This window comes from Macrosteles quadrilineatus, unplaced genomic scaffold, assembly GCF_028750875.1.
Source record: "Macrosteles quadrilineatus isolate MER2022 unplaced genomic scaffold, UCM_ALF_1.0 Scaffold_2__2_contigs__length_208266976, whole genome shotgun sequence".
Classification (NCBI taxonomy): Eukaryota; Metazoa; Arthropoda; class Insecta; order Hemiptera; family Cicadellidae; genus Macrosteles; species Macrosteles quadrilineatus.
In genome coordinates, this window is record NW_026542595.1 from 33,152,713 (window position 1) to 33,172,702 (window position 19,990).

General features: G+C 37.1%; 1 protein-coding gene across 1 annotated transcript in view; it reads right to left on the bottom strand.

Annotated features, from left to right (window-relative positions):
* The window catches only part of LOC128987456 (hypoxia-inducible factor 1-alpha-like), a 120,155-nt gene that overhangs the window by 97,495 nt on the left and 2,670 nt on the right, over positions 1 to 19,990 (bottom strand). The gene's annotated exons all lie outside the window — the stretch shown is intronic.

Consider the following 19,990-nt stretch of genomic DNA (forward strand, 5'->3'; position numbering starts at 1 on the left):
TTTGTTCGCGGCCGGAATTTTACCCCCGCGGATTTGGAGGCCTAATGAAAATAGCCAGAGCGTGATTAATTAGATTAGCGATAAAACCCAGAATTTTACCCCCTATAACCCCATATAACTAGCGTTTAGACAACTAAAGATATACGGGCCGGATTTTTACCCCCGGATTTTTACCCCCCGGAATTTTACCCCCTGGCCGATTTTAGAAATTTAATGATTGATTTTCTTATTTCTGTTTTTAATTAATTGTAAACATTTCATTATTTAGTAGCCTATCTTTATTTATTTATTTTGTAATGAAATGTTCGAAACAATTATCATTAAGTTGATATTTTATACGTCATATTAACCAACTGTTGGCTTCAAAAATCGAATCCTAATTCTAAAATTAGTCCAGTCAATGAATGATCCAAAAGTAGGTGTAGAGTGCGTGAGCAGGTAACTAAGCGATTCCTTCAGAAACTTGTTCAGGGGGCTTAGGGTGTTAACATACCAAAAGTCCTGACTCCTAGGTGGTGAGCCAGGGGGTGGAGGGGGGCAAAAGGGGGGGAAAAAGGTACGCATTTTGGGTTTTTTGATTATATCTCGAGAACTATCAACTTTTTGTATACTATAGTAAATTATAAAATTGAAGAAGATTAAATTTTCTACAAGAAAAGTATATAATGTGTTTATTTTGGTTCAACAGATTACGAGTTATAACTTATTTAATTGATATCTTATTAAAATCTTCTTCCATAAGAAATACATGTAAATTAGTATGCGAAATGGGGCGAATCCTATCCGCCCAAAGGAAATATAACTGATATTCTGGAAATATTGACAAAATTTCCAGTAATTTGACACTTTAATCACGAAATTTTGTCAAAAATTAAAGCGAGGGTGAGCGTTTAAAAATGGGATGATTTAAGGTTTTTTTTTATATTTCCAATAAAAAAACACCAAAACTCGAAATTTTGTTACCTCGCCCTCGCCTTAATTTTGGATCAATTTTAATGATTAAAGTGTCAAATTACTGGAAATTTTGTCAATATTTCCAGAATATCATTTATATTTCCTTTGGGCGGATAGGATTCGCCCCATTTCGCATACTAATTTACATGTATTTCTTATGGAAGAAGATTTTAATAAGATATCAATTAAATAAGTTATAACTCGTAATCTGTTGAACCAAAATAAACACATTATATACTTTTCTTGTAGAAAATTTAATCTTCTTCAATTTTATAATTTACTATAGTATACAAAAAGTTGATAGTTTTCGAGATATAATCAAAAAACCCAAAATGCGTACCTTTCTCCCCCCCCTTTTGCCCCTCTCCACCCCCTGGCTCACCACCTAGGAGTCAGGACTTTTGGTATGTTAACACCCTAAGCCCCCTGAACAAGTTTCTGAAGGAATCGCTTAGTTACCTGCTCACGCACTCTACACCTCATTTCTTGACTGGACTAAATCTCAAAATTAAAATTAAAAACTTGTTCGATTAGTTAATGTTACAAATAAATTAATATACAGTAGGCTACTTGATAATAAAATGTTTACTATAAAATTAAAACAGAATGAAGATAATTAATCATTCTCACTAATTTATATATCTCGCCAGGGGGTAAAATTCCGGGGGTAAAAATCCGGGGGGTAAAATTCCGGGCGTAAAATTCCGGGGGTAAAATTCCGGGTCGTACACTCTAGGTTTTTATAATTTGATGTGTTCTGATTAAATTCATAACCGTGAAAATATATGTTTAATTCAGCGTTTAATCCAAGAAACTCAAAAGTTCGCGGCCGGAATTTTACCCCCTGGTTTGTGACGTCACGTTTGCCCAGGGGGTTAAATTCCAGGGGGATAAAAATCCGCTACCCCTCTTAAAAGTCGTCCATATCCACAAAGATACTCTTTGACCCACCCTTCGACGTGGTATAAGAATCATTTTTTGCGACCAACCAGGGGGAAACGGACAACCTTTCCCAGGGCTAAAATTGACCTGTGAATTTCTGGCCTGTTTTGCAGGGATGGACAACCTTCCCATCACTAATTAGGGGTCGGGGTGGGACAGGTTGGCCGCCCCTGCTGCCAAGATTATCATGGAGTTTGACGATAGGTGACAGGGGATGCAATGGATTATATTTCTAGCATTTGCACTGCGATGCACGAGAAGATAATATTACTTCCCTCAAGGAATTTTTTGCGTTTGCGGATTTTATTTGTGATATTTATTTATGTGATTTGAAAAAGCAAAAAAAAACTAACAAAAATCAAATCAATTATTATCTGAATATACTAGTAGAAACGTGAACTATTAATGACTTTAAACAGTGTGTTTCGTTCCACAATAAAATATGAAGTCTATTTTGTAATTTTGAAAACTTTTGACTGCACTAATGACGTTTAAAACTTTAAATTAACATAAAAATTATACAAAGCTACAAAAAGGGAAATGAGACAATTTATTTTTCTTTGAATACATTTTATATTAGACGTATTATTCATATCATCCTCTTTTATACGGTAGACCTAATACAAGCTTTTTACGTCTTAAAAATTTTGAAAGGGTATCATGGAAAGTTAAGTATTCTAACTGTACTTCAACTTTTAAACCTACAAAATGTAACACCATCTGAACATACAACTAGACATGCCACCCTAAATTTTTCGCCAGACGAAAAATTCCCAAAAACGCCATAAGTCAAACTGAGAGGAAGACTGAAGACATATTGTAAGTTATAGCATCTTTTTTATCACATGAAATATTTCACTTCCAATTATAGCACAGTCTGTGAGTGGCTTATTCAATTATGTTCCATATTATAAAAAAAGCTACATTTGGTGCATATTTATAATAATTCTACTTCATTACCAACATACTTGTTATTCTGTAAAATATATATTCACGTATCCTCTATACTCTAACTTTTTTTTTTTCATTTTAGAAACACTAGTATGAATCGTAAGTTAACATAACATCATAACATCGTGATCTGTTAAAACACCCATGAAATCGTCATACTTATCAATTTCATCAATGCTAATGAAAATGCTAATGTAATCAACGTATATCAGTTGTGTCCAATGACATTAAAGTGGCAAAGAAATGCCCTCACCGCAGCATACCTGCAGACTAAGCGAATTTCCATGTGCCTCTTAGGAGTTTTAATTAAATCTAATAACATTAGGATTTACCTGTGTTTGCTGATACAAGGAGGGTAACGAAGTTTTTTTTATACTAAGGCTAGGGCCACACTTGGCGACTTTGTCGCGGCGACAAAGTCGCTGCTTCAATGAATGAAAGTGCGTAGCATTAAATTAAATGGAGGCGGCCACACTAAGCGACTCGCGACCAGCGACCAACGGCGACAGAAAAACAAACGCGACCGGGAGCGTTTTTCGGTCTCGGCGACAAATACGCTCCCCATGTTATCTTATGGCACCGGCCATACTAGGCGACAAGTCGCTCGCTCACACACCCTTTGCTGCTCTATTTTCATAGCTATATTGTACAGCTATGGAATGGATTTGTTAAATGGTAAATATGCTTTTAAAATACCAATATTGTCATCGACAAAATAAGTGATGACATGTTAACATGTGTGCTGTAGAATGTATGAGATTTAACTCTTCTGGTTTAACAGGAATCCAAAACCTCGTGTATTTTTCAAATGGTGTGCGTCGTCTTCAATGTCAATAGCTCGCCAAAGCTATGTTCATCCAAAATATTACTAAACATTTACAAAATTAAAATACGCCATCCATAAACGATAGTTTTAGGCCCCTATTACACGAGGTAGCCTGGCGACGTCGCCAGCGGCAGTAGCTGGCGACGCACTGGCCACCAAACCTATAACCAGTTGAGTAGCCAGTTGAGTAGCCAGAATTTTACCGCCGTGGCGCCGTTGTTGTGAGTGCTCGTCTTGCACTTGTACTTGTTATGAGCGGTGTTTACAGTGAATAATGAGTGATTATAAGTATCTTCTCCTTCTGTTACTTCTGAAGAAAAGGAGGCAAAGGAAGAGAAAAATGTACGTTCATCCAATGCTTAGTGCAAGAGAATCAAAAGGGTTATATTACACCCTTTTTGATGAGCTCTGTGCGGACAATAAAAAATGTTTCAATTATTTTCGTATGTCACAATCCAGTTTCTTCGAGTCATAAAGGATGATATAGACATTTTATCAACTGAAGTGAACAATTCACACACTCACAACACAACAGAACGCAACACAACAGTGTGCAAGTACCCCCGTGATATGAACTAACCGAGTGGCGACGTAATACTGGCGACCTAGTGTAATAAGCTCCATATGCTACAATGCAGCGTCGCCAATATGGATAGCCAGTGGCTACCGCAGTGGCGACGGGGCTCGGTAGCCAGTCGGTCGCCAAAGTGTGGCTGCGTCGCTGGCTACCCTCGTGTAATAACATCCACAAGAATCAATGCCCCATGACAAGCTGAGTAGCCAGTTTAGTCGCTGGCGACGTCGCCAGGCTACCTCGTGTAATAGGGGCCTTAGGGAATTCACTCCATACCTGTGTTTTCTCTTCTATTTTTGACCCTTAAACATAAATTTCACAATTTCCTTCCAAACTGTTTTGTTGAGCTACAAAAAAATGATTTTGTTAATTGAAGCGTTGTTGTAAACCTAACGGTTACGGAGATAATTTAAACAATTGTAAATTTAAAATGCCCATTTTGATGAAGAATAAACTGTTTTAGTTTGCTTGTTTATGTATATATTTCCATAAATTATAACAATATTTTAATAAATATTTTTAATTTCATACTAAGCCATCAAAATTTAAATTAACAAGCACACCTCATTAAGTACCTTATTTGTCACAGTAAACCTAAGCATTCATTTAAATTCATCTTATTTAAATAGGAAATAAATCCAACAAGTTTGTGGAAATCTAGCCAAACAAATGTAAATTCGCTTAGTCTGCAGGTTTGTTGCGACGGGGGTATTTAGATATAAAATAAATAGCAATAGCAAGTATTAAACTGTGATTTGACGACGTAGACGTCCACATTGGTTTTCAAAACATAGTTTAACACATTAATTTAGTAAAAATTGTATTTCTTTTGTTGCAGGCAAATGGTTAAAAACTATTGCGTGACCTAGTACGAAATATAAAGAGGCACCGGTGCACGTATGAAAATAATATAACGATATGATTTAATTTGTAGAAGATTCACTTAAATCTTATGGTACTGAAATTAATAGTAAAAACATCGATTTATTCTAAGGTGGTCAAAAAACATACAAAAACGGTCATAGATCCTAATTTATTTCCATAATCAATGACACGATTTTGAAAATACAATATAACATCTCGAAACTCAATTTTTACTGGTTTGGTAAAAAAGTAAAATGAAAGGTCGAAATTGTCACCTATTGTGGCCACCCCCAGCGACTTTGTCGCCGCGACAAAGTCGCGGGAAAAAAGTCGCCGCGACAAAGTCGCCAAGTGTGGCCCTAGCCTTATAACAAGGCTAGGGCCACACTTGGCGACTTTGTCGCAGCGACTTTTTTTCGCGCAACTTTGTCGCGACGACAAAGTCGCTGGGGTTGGCCACAATAGGCGACAATTTCAACATTTCAGTTTTAGAATGGACCACCTTAGAATACATCGATGTTTTTTTCTATTATTTGCAGTATCATTACTTTTAAGCGAATCTTTTACAAATGAAATCATATAATTATTTACAGTATTTTCATTTAATACGTGCGCCGGTGCTTCTTTATATTTCGTACTATGTATGTCACGCAATAGTTTCATTTATCTGCAACAAAGGAATCAAATTTTTACTAAATAAATGTGTTAAATTATGTATCTAAAACCTATGTGGACGTCTAAATCGTCAAATCACAGTTTAATGCTTGCTGTTGCTATTTATTGTATATATAAATACCCCCGCCACAACAAACCTGCAGACTAAGAGAATTTAAATTTTTTAGCTAGATTTCTACCAAAATTTTCACTTAAACTTGTCAGATCTATTTCCTATTTAAATAAGATGAATTTAAATGAATGCTTAGGTTTGCTGGTACAGATAAGGTAATCTAATGAGGTGTGCTTGTTAAATTAAATTTTTATAGCTTTTTAACAAAATTGCCAAATTTTATTAAAATATATCCATAAACAAGCAAACTACAACAGTTTATTCTCCATAAAAATGGGCATTTTAAATTTACAATTGTTTAAATTATCTCCGTAACCGTTAGGCGTACAACAACACTTCAATGTACAAAATTATTTATTTTTTTTAGCTCAACAAAACAGTTTGGGAGGAAATTGTGAAATTTATGTTGTAGGTAAAAAATATTCCCATTGTCCGACCATTCTGATTCTGCAACCTAAGGTAATAACTTATTCCCTATATTGAAAATTCGCTAAAAGGAGGAGAAACCACAGGTATGGAATGAATTCTCTGAAACAACATTTTTATGGATGGCACATTTTAATATTGTAGTTTTTTTGTAGTATTTTCGGATGAGCCTAGCTTTGGCGAGCTAACGAATGGCATTGAAGACGACGCAAGACATTTAAAAAATACACGAGGTTTTGAATTCCTGTTGTACCAGAAGATTTTAAAAATCTCATATATGCTATAGGACACATGTTAACATGTTGACACCTATTTTGTCGATGAAGTTATTTGTATTTTAAATACCCCCGCCGCAGCAAACCTGCAGACTTAGCGAATTTCCATTTGCCTGATTGGATCTAAACTAAAATGTCTCCTTAAAAATAGCACATTTATTCCCTATTTAAACAGAATTAGTTTAATGAGTACTTAGGTTTGCTGCAACAGGGTGGGGTAAAAAAGGTTTTTTGTATGAAAAATGTTAAAAGGTACTGTGGTTTAGTAAGAAATTAATGTATTTTCCAAATTTGATCAAAATATGTTCATAAACAAGCAAACTACAACAGTTGACTTATTCTCCATAAGAATAACATGGGAATTTTAAAATTACAATTTTTTTGAATTTTCTCCGTAACAATTAGGCGCATAACAACGCTTCAATATACTAAATTATTTGTTTTTTTAAGCTCTACAAAATGGTTTAAAAAGAAATTGTGAAATTTTGTGTTTTTAGGGTCAAAAATGGGAAAAACCTATTTTCACCCCATAAAACCCCCCATAAACCCCCGTTCCCATAGTCCGATCATGCTGGTTCGCGAACTCATTCAAGTTTATCCCGCCTTACAACTTCAAACCAAATTTTATCAAAATCGGACAAAAATTACTCAAGTTATCGTGCGGATGGACACATATATATATATATATATATATATATATATATATATATATATATATATATATATCTCTATATATAGATATATAAAAATTTGAACGAATGGTGTTTTTGGCCTCTGGGGACATCAAAATGAAAAAGTAAATCGGTCCCGGGCTTAGGTCTTACCATGAGACCTACGGTAATAGCTACTTCCCTATAGGGAAATTCGCTAAAACATATATTCCATATTTAATAATTGCCATTCAAGAACTGAACGATATAGATATGAAAATAGAACAGCAAAGGGTGTGTGAGCGAGCGACTTGTCGCCTAGTATGGCCGGTGCCATAAGATAACATGGGGAGCGTATTTGACGCAGAGACCGAAAAACGCTCCCGGTCGCGTTTGTTTTTCTGTTGCCGGTGGTCGCTGGTCGCCAGTCGCTTAGTGTGGCCGCCTCCATTTAATTTAATGCTACGCACTTTCATTCATTGACGCAGCGACTTTGTCGCCGCGACAAAGTCGCCAAGTGTGGCCCTAGCCTTTAGTAAAAAAAAAATGCCAAGTTTGATCAAAATATATCTATAAACAAGCAAACTACATCATTTTACAATACTCTCAATAAAAATAAGATAGGAATTTTAAAAATTTAATTGTTTAATTTTCTCTGTAACAATTAGCTGTACAAAAACACTTTTAATACTAAATTATAGATTTTTTTAGCAATTTAACATGGTTTCGTAAGAGGCTCATTTTGAGTTTTGAGGGTCAAAAATAATAAAAACCTATATTTACCCCACAAACCCCGGTTCCCATGGTCCGATCATGCTGGTTCGCGAACTCATTTCAACCCAAATTTCATCAAAATCAGGAAAAAATTACTCAAGTTATCGCGTTTACGGGCAGATATAAATAGTTTTGAACGGACGGTGTTTTTGGCCTCTGGGGACATCAAATTAAGTTATCAAGTTAATCGGTCCCGGGTAGGTCCTACCATGAGACCTACGGTAATAGCTACTTCCCTATAGAGAAATTCGCTAATACTGCGGGTCACCAAAGTTTAACCTACTATTGTAATGGCAAAGATGAGTGCGGAGAATTTGTTTCTTTAGGCTTTTTTAGGAAATAAACCTTAAATAATAAACATTAAAATTAAAAAAAATATATTTTCAAAAAAACACTTTCTCTTTCGATTTACGAGTATTTTCTTTACTTTCACATCATGTGTGTTTAAAAAGTGTTTGAAAATGCAACCAAAGAGGAAATTAAAATACCGATATTAACAAATTTAATATACTTTACCAAGTTTTTCACAATGACTTGATTGTTAAGAAGAGCAAAGAGAGGCTGGCAATTTTCTAGTCCTTGCAACATCATGTGTTCTCCGTGTTTGATCCCGGAAACGTAAAGATATTCCTTAAAAGTATTGTTACTTGCATTCGAAGCTTATGTTGCAGCTTAGAAATATCAATTTTATGTATGCTTCAGTTAAGTACTGGTATCTTATGATTACCTACTTTTCAACCCTTGTCCCACTAGGGTCGGCTTGGCTAGGGCGGCCAACCTGTTCCAGCACTAATCCTCATGCACCCTGGGACAGGTTGGCCGCCCCCGCAGAAATATTTTACGACCGACCCTTGGCGAAGAGACCCTGGGAAAGGTTGTCCTACAATCCCAACCAGGATACCATTGGCGGACGGACAATCTTAAACGCACAAGAGAAGACACTTTACACCAAAATAGGGGAAACGCCTGTTCAGTGTCCACCGGGACGTCAGCATGTTTTCTCTCCACTAGTTCGAAGTTTTGTAGTCCCGGTTTGGAACGTTCGATCTCAAACTGTCCGCGCAAATAATTTGAGTACAGTGCAGGCACATGTGGATTTTTGGTTTAACTAATTCAAAACGTTGCTGAGAGTAAATTCTGTTTCACAGTAGTGTAATTTGTCGTACACTATCTATCGCATGTGTTAATTGCACTTATACCTCACCAATTGTAGGACATGGTATTGCATTTGAGCAAACATGCAAAATGCAGAGTTCACGAATACTAACAATTGGATATCATTTCAGTCCGCGTGAATTTACATATTTAATAATTTTAGAAAACAATACACAGAATATTGTAAAAGCTTGTTAGAAGCTATGTATTGTAAAAGTCAACAAAGGGAGAAGTGTGTTAAACACAATGATTCTGACTGAAACACTTGATATTTAAATTACTTGTCTGCCGTTAAGCAAACAAAGCTTAAGATAATCACGAGTCCAAAGGTGCTGTTGAAACTGATGTAGCTCTCTGGATTAGGCTCGGACTGAGTGTTTTATGAAAACAAAGCTAGATTAAAAAGGCAGTCGAATAACAGAATAAAGAGACTCTGTCGTTGTCAAATCAAAAACCATATAAACCAATGTTCGATCGTCGTATAACACAATTACTAAAATTAATTATTTAGAGTTAAAATATCTTATACACTGAGAGGTGTTGTGCAGGATAAATTCCACGGGACGACTAGACCGTAGAAACAATGTGAGTTATCTCTGCGATGTGACACTTCACTTGCGTCTAGCTGTCAATGAAGAAAAGAAATACTATCTATAGACCATATTGTGCCAATTAGTAAAGGCTGAATATTTTCTTCAATCGGACTATACAAAAACACTTTTTTTGTATTTTATAAAAGCTAATAGATTTATTTGACAAAAATAAATAAACACTGTAAGCTCAAATAAAAAAATATTCAAATTTATTCGAAACAAATATTGCCAGTTACACTATTGTAGTTTGGATTTAACTGTGTACTGTACTTTTATCAAACTAGGTTTATGGATATCCGTGGATAACTATTTTCATTCATTTTTAGCCTGTCATTTTATTCAGGGTCACTAAACAACCTAGCCAAGATAAATATTTTTACTGTAGCAAAAATATTACTTTTTTACATCTTTTCTTAATAGTCAATTTAAATCAGTGAGTAACAAAACCGTATTTACTTCATAATAACACGTGAACCAACAAGTACTCGAATATCCCCAACAATATTTCACAGCGACAATTTTAATCTGCTCGGTACGAGATTGACTGAGGGTTATGAGAATTTTTATTTAGCTGTCTTTTCCTTGACTCGTGGGACCTGAATAGGACACAACCGAGCCTATTTGTTTCACGAAATCTACGAAAGGCAGCGGGCAAGTCAGCTTTGTTCCTTCAACATATTATTTTACCTAGTTCCCCCAAGGCCGCCAATACGTCTTGTAGTAGAAGCGTCCTTGGTTGCCTTGGTCCACTTGGCTAGAAATCCGTTACAGGAAAACATATCCAATCGCCATTTTACACTCAATCACTACTTGTTGGAAATATTTACGATATTTAAATGTATATACTTCCACCACGAGTTGTATTATAACAAAGTCAATGGCATTATATAGAATACATCAGGTGCAATGGGTTTGTGTATAATTAAATTGGTCGAATACACATAAAATTAACTCGCAGCCGTGGTAACGTAGGAGTATATACACGTAATTGAACATTAGAATATTTATTCTTTTGCAAAGTAGAAACACTTACTAACGAATTCCCCATTTTTTCAGGGTCTTCACTAATGGAATTTTTAAAGATGGTTTCTGTATTTACACAAACTTGGTCTTAGAGTTCGACCGCGTAACTTGCTACTAGCAGAGTACACGTACTTCGCACAGGGTTGGCGAATAAGTATAAAACTCTTATTACAGTTCTTAATAAACTTTAAACTTGATTGAACTTTTAACATACATACAAACAAACAAACACCCAAACTTTCACATTTATAATATTAAGTATGATATGATGTACAGGCTGTGATCCAAAAGTCAATGGTATGAGTGACAAAATACATATATGTACAAAATATGAGTGATGACCGTGGAAGCCTATGCATGAAGGTCTGTATTATCTTATAAAAACGCGATTCATACTTGGCGCGAGCATCAATTTTCCCCCCAAACGATTTCAAATACCATGACGACACCGATCGTTATATACGAGTGGGAACCACCTAAATTAGTATTTGATGAAATTAGGAATGTGATGTTTGTGATTTGAACTAGTTGCTTGGCTGCAACGGGAGTTTAATGAAGACCTAAATTTACGGACCACACTAGTAATTACATTTTGTACTAATCAAGAGACTACAAATTATATTAGATTCTTTCAACATACCTTTACTGCAAGATCCGAGGTATTGTGATGGTGCGTTAACTTATCCGACAAACACACGGATGTTGGTGGCATCAGACGGAAAGTTTCAACGATATATCTCGCAGTCTTCGATACATTCCCGTGCCAACTACAATAATAGTTTACTAACGACTCTCGATGATTAATATCTACACCGAAATAAATAGTTTCAGCTAGCGGAGTCTATTTTTGCACGTTCAATAGCTTGATTGAACGTCGCGGCTCGCGGTGGCCTCGAGCGACAATTCCGCCAGATCCATTCTGCGATGCAAATCTTTCAATTAATTATTAAAGGCCAATAACCGCTCGTGTATACGTGCGAAACAGCTCGCAAAATCTCGTCCCTGGCAGGTTCTAGGAAGCCAGGACGTGTAGGGAAGCTGGACGCTTGCTGATGCTGATCACCTGTCTTGGGGCTTTCAGAGTCAGCTGATGGTTATCCGTACCACGGCGGCGACCACATCCAGGTCTGCATGGAATACTCTACAGTCACCACATCCGTGACTGCCAATCACGGTCACTTGGTCTCGTTTTGCGGTCCACGTCACCGACAACAATCATTGCACTTTTATGGAGCCATTACGAATATAAACAAATCCAAAGTTTTACTTTTGACCTATGGTTAAATAGTGTTGCATTTAAGTATCGACATATTTTATAGGTATTTGCATAAACAGATGCTATTACAGTATATAGTACAGAATATATATACAGAAACTTTAGATCCTCACCCCCTTGGTTCAAAACTTTCCATCAAATAAAAAACTAACAGCTGATTAGCTGATCAAGTGTGTAAAGGGTTTAACAAGTTTTGTTCGCCATAAACAATGCACGACGATAGACAAAAAAAAAATAAAAATAAACATACGAATGTTGGGCACTGAGTGGTTAAAATGTGTACGTGATAGCCGTCATTAGATGACTGGTAGGCCTATAAAATAATAAGATTTGTTAAACATGCGTTGTTAAAAGTGTAATCGTTGGACAGTGTGTCGAAGATAATAATCCGATTCAACCCTTGTTTAAAATTGTTCCCCTAGATTTCATGACTCCGTCACCGCGTCAAATTATTTGTTACTCGTGTTGGAGACACTATGTATGCTGTATACTAGCGGACCAGCTGCAATAAGCATTTTATACTTATACGCCAGCCCCGTACGAAGAAAGGGTTTTAGAAAGGAAATCTACTTGAATAGAAGTCAAAGTGTTGACAAAAATAAGTAGCCTATATTGGGGTGGGGCGACGGGCAGAGTTGGTTGATTCTGAGTCCCATGAATCAGTGTCCTCCTCATGTACCGGTGGAGACCCGGGCTCTTTTCAGGCATAGGATTGGTAAACCTTTTTGGGGATTAAAATTTCGGGCTCTTTTCAGGTAGGTACTCCGATTGGAGCTTGGAGGCGCTTGCCAACAAGCGCTTGTAACACCAGCTTTCTTGGTGAACGCACCCTTTCCAATGGCCACAGGAGTAGGCCCTTCTGTAATAAATGATGAACAATAGAGTAAAGAGAAGATCGACGAGGTCACCTTGGACCCTGACTGTCGACACGTTTACAGGAAGCCTACGCCGTTGTGAATTCTTATATCCGCGATACTTAATGAGAACCACTGATACGACCCGCCCCTTGTATCGTGTGAATATTAAACATCTATTAAATCCTGCGACGAGAAAATGAAGAATAATCTTGTTGGCCTTCAATGTGCGCGTACACACGAGAACTTTGACTTGTAGGGCTTGGACCAGTTTGGAAGGGAGTTTCTCGTCAAAGCCAAAATGTCTCGGACACTACGAAAACATATTCTAGTGGACTTCAAGCAGATGACTGGATCTACAGTATTTCTAATATTCTTTACATCGCTTAAGTGATTGAATAACTATACATCGTCGTAGGTATTATTAGGTTCACCTAACGAGAACATTTCACACATAACATGTTTCTTTTCCGTTCGATGATTCACAGAGTTTACCGTGCTATGGACGGGAATAGAGAATCTTGGAGAAATCTTTCTACAATTTCAGAAATGTACACTGCATGTTTGTTGGTTGTCGTTGACGAAACAGGTAAGCACGATAAGGCATATTACTACATTGAGTTACAATTTTACATACAGGTAAGTTAATTAATGTTTATCATTATATTACGATTGCATCTTCTCGACCATTCTGGTAAGTTTTTGAGCTTGGTATATGTATATTTTGATTCATTTATAACGCTTTCTGAAAATATACCGTAAATAATTGTTGTGAACCAGTGAACCACTAATCGGCTCTGCACTCTGTGTATATCAGTGTGCAAGTTGAGCATTGCGTGTTTTGCTGTACAATAGTCTACATATTACCACAGATTAAAGAGTACTCATCCATCCATCTACTGTTCAATCTGTGATATTACAGTGTACAGTTGTGTGCGATGCAGATGTGCCGACCTCGCTACAATCTAATCGGCCGCGCACCTCACGGATCACTGCTGGTACGAACAACAACCGCTGACACAGTTTACAACCTCCATCGCTCCTCTCAATGTCGAATACTGTAGATTGTCAACACTAAACTTCACTGGGCGAACAAAATATCAATGAAACACTTCTGGACGGCACAAGTGTCGATGATGTGTCTGTGGTCGCTGGTGTAACTAGACATTGTCTGAAATGCGCTCATGCACATAGCATGTCTGGACAAACTTAAAAAATACGAGTATATCGACCTAAACATTGTATTTATTGGCTAACGCTGCATTTCAGTTAAACGAACGCTGAAATTGTGGGCTAACAGTTTATTCTGCATGGCCCATAGGAAAAGTCCGCCTGATCATAACTTAATCCCGCGATATTTAATGAAAACAAAATAACTGGTGACAACGATCACTTCAACTAAAAAAACATCATAAAGTTGATGCGCATTCAACACAACCACAAACTGTGTACCGAGAACAGCTATGATAGGCCCGGTTTACACGAACGACAAACCTAGCAGACTAGGCTTGGACTAGGTAAGCACTAGGTAAGCACGACTGGGTAGCGGACCACAGGATCAAATGGAGCCGTTCACACGAGCCTAGGACGCCGACTAGCTAGTCGTGTTCAAGCTTGATGTCCCAAAACCTAGTCGGGCCCCGCTTCCCAGTCCGTCGTGGCAACTACCCAGTCGCCCAGTCGAACTGCGTAGCAGTACATGTAGCCTTATGGGAGCGTTCACACGAGCGATCGGGTAGTCGAGCTGCAGCTCGCATTCTTACCTTTGTTCTCATTGTGCACCAGTGATGGAACCGAGTGGTTTTGATATCTATATTTTCATCTAGTCCGTAGACATGTCGCTCGTGTGAACCGGTGTGATCCTGTGGTCCGCTACCCAGTCGTGCTTACCTAGTCCAAGCCTAGTCTGCTAGGTATGTCGTTCGTGTGAACCGGGCCTAAACGTGACGAGATGCGACGTTGTCTACAATCAGCTGACCACTCCATTATAATACAATACTTCCCTCGTCTTCATTACCTGCTGACACTTCTAAAACAAGAATGCACGCGTCTGTACTTCATAATCTACACATTGGGAAGATACCGTATTTACTGGATACATGCAGTATTTGGAATTTGTTTATTAATAAGTATAATATTAGGCCTATTTGAGTAGGCTAGAGCCTATATATTTTTAAGTTTTGTAAAGATAAAAAAAATAGTTAGGTACATTATGTTGAAGTGTTATACAGTACAAGCGGAGACAATTTCCAATAAGTGTTTTGTTTTAAATTTAAAATGCCCATTCTTAAAAACATTTCAATAAATAAACGGTATGGTATCAGCAATCTGATACACACTTTCTCCCATTGGCTAGTGAACAACCTTTACCATGGGTAAGTGGTGGGAGTAACTATGACTATGATGATAGGGACAATCACAATACTACTACAATACTAGTAGTTGACATAGGTTTTGAACCGTAATATTAACAGCAATGGGTATTGAACAATTTACTCAAAATTGGTTGAGTTGTTTTTAAAAAAATCTGATTTTTCTGTTATTAGCCTATACTTATGGGGTTTATGGCAAAACTGCATACCTAAGGTCTACCGCACACGAGAGACTTTTTGTCGGCCGACTATTTAGTCATAGTCGGGAGTCAAAGTCGGCCTCATTGTGATAAATCTAAACGCGCACTTGGGCCATTGAATATATACCCTGTATAGGGTATATATTCAATGCACCGGCTGACTGGAGCAAGACAGTCGGGGCATTTTAGTGCTGACCGATTTTCCCGCCGACTGCTCCCCGAGTCAACTGTCGTGTCGTATTGATAAAGGAATAGAGACAAATCTGAACGCACACACTGACGACTTAGGCCAGGCACACAAAGGCGATTTTGAGTCGCGCAACAGTTGCCCGACTAAAATGTTCAACATTGTTTTAAATTGGAGTGTGCACACCAAGGAAACAGTCTAGGGACATTCGCGCAACTGTTGCAACCAATGTTCCCAGACCAAATTTGCCAGCGACTGCTCTGCGACTCAATTGTTGCGGGACTGTCGCTCCAGGTTTGGTATCCATTGGAACAAGTATACATGCAACTAAATTGTCGCTGTGTCGCTCAGTCTCACACCAGGAGTTCAACTACTCGTGGCCAGAACTGTCACTAGTGTTTGCTCTCTTGTTGTGTGAAGTTTTAAGAAAATTACAAGTATGAGTGTGCGTGATGAGGATGTCGAACAATTAATTGATGAAGTTGAGAAGAAGCCGCCTTTATATTTAAAGTCATTGAAAGACTATTCGGATATTAATTTAAAGAAGAAGTTGTGAGATGAAGTGTTTTTGGCAGTTATTAAAGATTGGAACAACCTAACACAAGAGGATAAAATCAAACAGGGTAGGTAAATATAAAAAACTATTGCTACATTACATTCGGAACGCTGTACGAATGTATGTCCAACACGTCTCAAGACTAGATTCACGACTAAAAAGTTGTCTGTGTGCCCACTCCAGCTCAACTGTCGCTAGACTTCAGAGTCTCCGAGTGGGTTACGCAACAGTCCCCCGATTAGTCGGGCAACTGTTGCGCGGCTCAAAATCGCCTGTGTGCGCCTGGCCTAAAAAGTCTGTCAGTCCGACAGACTTTTGTTGTGTGGGCGCTCTACGCAGGCAGTGCACGTGTTTTGCAAGACGAAAAATTTGATAAACTTATTGATGAAGTGGAGGCATGGCCCCCATGGGCGTAGCCAGAGAGGGGCAGGGGGCAGCAGTCCCCCCTTAAAAGCCAGGATAAAGTATGAAAAATTGTATTTGTAAGAGAAAAGATGAATAAGATCGCTTACAGATTTCGTATGACATTTTGTTTACACATGTTTTAAATTTTTCATTGGTTTTTGAGTGATTTCTTTAACAAAATAAAAATTCCAACAGTAGTAATAAACAGACAAATTTCTTGCAATATCTATAAATTAAGAACCTTTTGCAGTATAATAAATTAATATATGAACCTATTTTTTGTGACATTTTTTGTTTCCATTACCAATAACAATAATATAACAACCGAACCAAAATATAACAAACTAAATTGCTCTTACGGCATAAGTTATCAGGCATTCTTCAAAATAGTTTTCATACATTTCGGGTGTTATCAATGGATGTGAAAAGTTGGCATGGAAAAAATTACAGTTAAATGTGTATTGTAGAGCTAAGAAACCTGACCTGATCCCATTGACAGACAGGATATAAAGTCAATTTATAAACTAAAACTTTATAAGCGCTGGATTATCGAGCTAGGTTTGTCATATTGATGTCTCAAAATAGCGTAAAAAATGCTTATTTCAGCATATTGTTTTTATAATTTTTCCCGGACCACCCTCCAGGCCGGGGGGTATTCCATACCCCCAGGCCCCAGCGACCCCCCTAGTTTTGATCCTGGGTACGCCCTTGCATGGCTCTTGATAAAAAGTTATTAAAGGAGTATTTGGTCATGATATTAAAGAAAAAGTTATGGGAAGAGGTATTTGAAGCCGGGTTATTAACAATTGGTCAAAACTATCAACACTCATTCATGAGTAGCCTACATGAAAGATTTGTCCGGATATTTCCTCAAATCTAAGTATCATAAGAGGTAAAATTGGCCCAAGGTTCTCGGACTATAAATTGGATGCACCCTATTTTATTTTACGTTTTCTTGCACGAAATATTATCAGTAACACACATTTTATGACAGCAGTTTCGGTCATATCCATACTATTGACACTCGAAAGACGACTAAACAGTCGTGGCGTGTGCGCACCCACAGTCAACAACCAAAAATTCTTGACGACTTTTCGACTGTCCACCCGACTCCAGCCAGACAGTTGGACAACAGTCGGCCGACAAAAAGTCTCTCGTGCGGTAGGCTTTTACAATAACTTTTTAATGGTAATTTTTACAGAGATACGGGTTGAACCGTTTTTTTAAGAGTTAAAAGGACGATAGCATACTAAATTATAATCAAAACTGTTCAGGCCATTAAAAAAAAATTTTCTTTCTGTCATTTTATGGGAAAAGCACCAACTTAAAAAAATTAAACAAAAATGCCTTGAGTACCATAGAATAGTACCCCCCATACTAAGTTTCATCAAAACCGGACCAAAGGTGTAGTCAGTAGGTCTGTAGGTACACATTCACACACAGACATCACTTTGAAAATAATTTTATTGGGTTCAGGGGGACCCAAAAAGGTTATATCCACCCAAAACTCACACTCGAATAAGTTGATGAAAACAAAACTTTCTCAATTTAGGTAGACTATAGGTACAATGTATAGGGGGAAAACGTTAAACGGTAAATATTTTCCAAAGTATTTCCATGTAGTATCCTTGGCGCTCATTATTATTTAAATAGAAAATAAATATTTAACTATTTTAAGGGAATATTTTAGTGAACATCTAGGCAGGTAGGGATTATTTCTGTCACTTACACCAACTTAGTAGCCCAACCAAGCTAAGCCACATCTCACATTACAATTTATTAATTCACTCAAATCAACGACCAAAGTTTCAAAAACTAGGACAGAGAAAGAATACCTCCGCCACAGCAAACCTGCAGACTAAGCAAATTTCAATCTGTCTGGTTGGATTTTTACTAAAATATTTCCATAGGCCTAAACAAAAAAATAAAAATTTATTCTCCATTTAAATTTAAGTTTAACGAGAGCTTAGGTTTACTGCTAGAGGGAAGGTAAAAAGTTTTTTTTTTACCAAATGCTGATAATAATATAGGAAAATTAATATATAGGACTTAAAAATACTTTACTTTATAATACTTTTCAATGAAATGGCGACCATACAAAGTAGGTATTTTAAGCCAAGTATGAATAGAGATGAGTGTAGGATGAGTGGCGGGATCTTGTAGTCTTGTTAGTGACTAAGGCCGACATATTCCTTAGACACAGCTGTTAATTAATAGCCCATACAGCTAATGGCAACTAAAGAACCTACAGTTTATAGAGGAATCTAACCCACATTTTTTCCTTCATGGTATATCCGAATTGGTCTAATTATCAATTAAAATTTTGTATTTTTTTAAGCTCCACGCGATGGCTGAAAGCCTAATGAAAATTGAACATACATGTTTAAACGGAAAAAATTTTAAAAACTAATTTATTTAAGATTCAAAACCTCACAATTAACTTAAACCTTGTTCCCATGACCCCGATCTCGCTGGTTTGCGAACTCATTCAAGTTTATCCCACGCTACACCTTTGAGCTAAATTTCATTAGAACCGGAAGAAAATTACTTGAGCCAACACGTTTACGGACACATATATATATATATATAGGTGATAGATATAGGCTATATAAAAATTTAAAGCATAAGTTTAGTGTTTTTGTCTCTGAGGACATCAAAATGAAAAAATTGGTCCTGGGCCCAGGTCTTACCCAACGAGCACATAATATAAATTTATAAAAAATTATATTATGTGCTCATTGGTCTTACTGTGCCACCTACGGTTTAGCTATTGCCTATGGGAAAATTTGCTAAAACAATTGCACAAGATTTAACTAACTTAAAATGTTCTGTTTGAATGGAAAAATTCACACTTATAGTCTGATTTTTACCGGAGTGCGGCTGGAGCTCAGTCCTACCTGCGAGGGACCCGACTCACGCACGCACACTTACCACCGTCCTAATTGACTGAAAGCCCCGATCCCCTATTCACTAAGTAGAAATATAACATCTGTTGTATGATACCTCAAAATTGCAATTCATTTGATGTTAGATATACAGTTAAATGGTTAGTGTTAATAAATCTGTTGTTTAATTCAATGAAAAATGAGTCCAAACACGAAATGATTATGACAAGTAGCTAGCTAATAAAAACGCGTTAAAATATTCGTAGCTTTTACACTTTGTAAGCAAAATATATATTGTTTGGTATCATTTTACTAAGCATTTTGAGCTGAAGTCAATGGCGTTGCCAGATTTTATAACAAACGTAAAATTAAAAAATTGATAGTTTAATTTCCATGAGCCAGCGGATGACTCGTGCGGCAGGACAATGGTCCGTCCCACGTCCGTCCTAATCCCTTGCGCC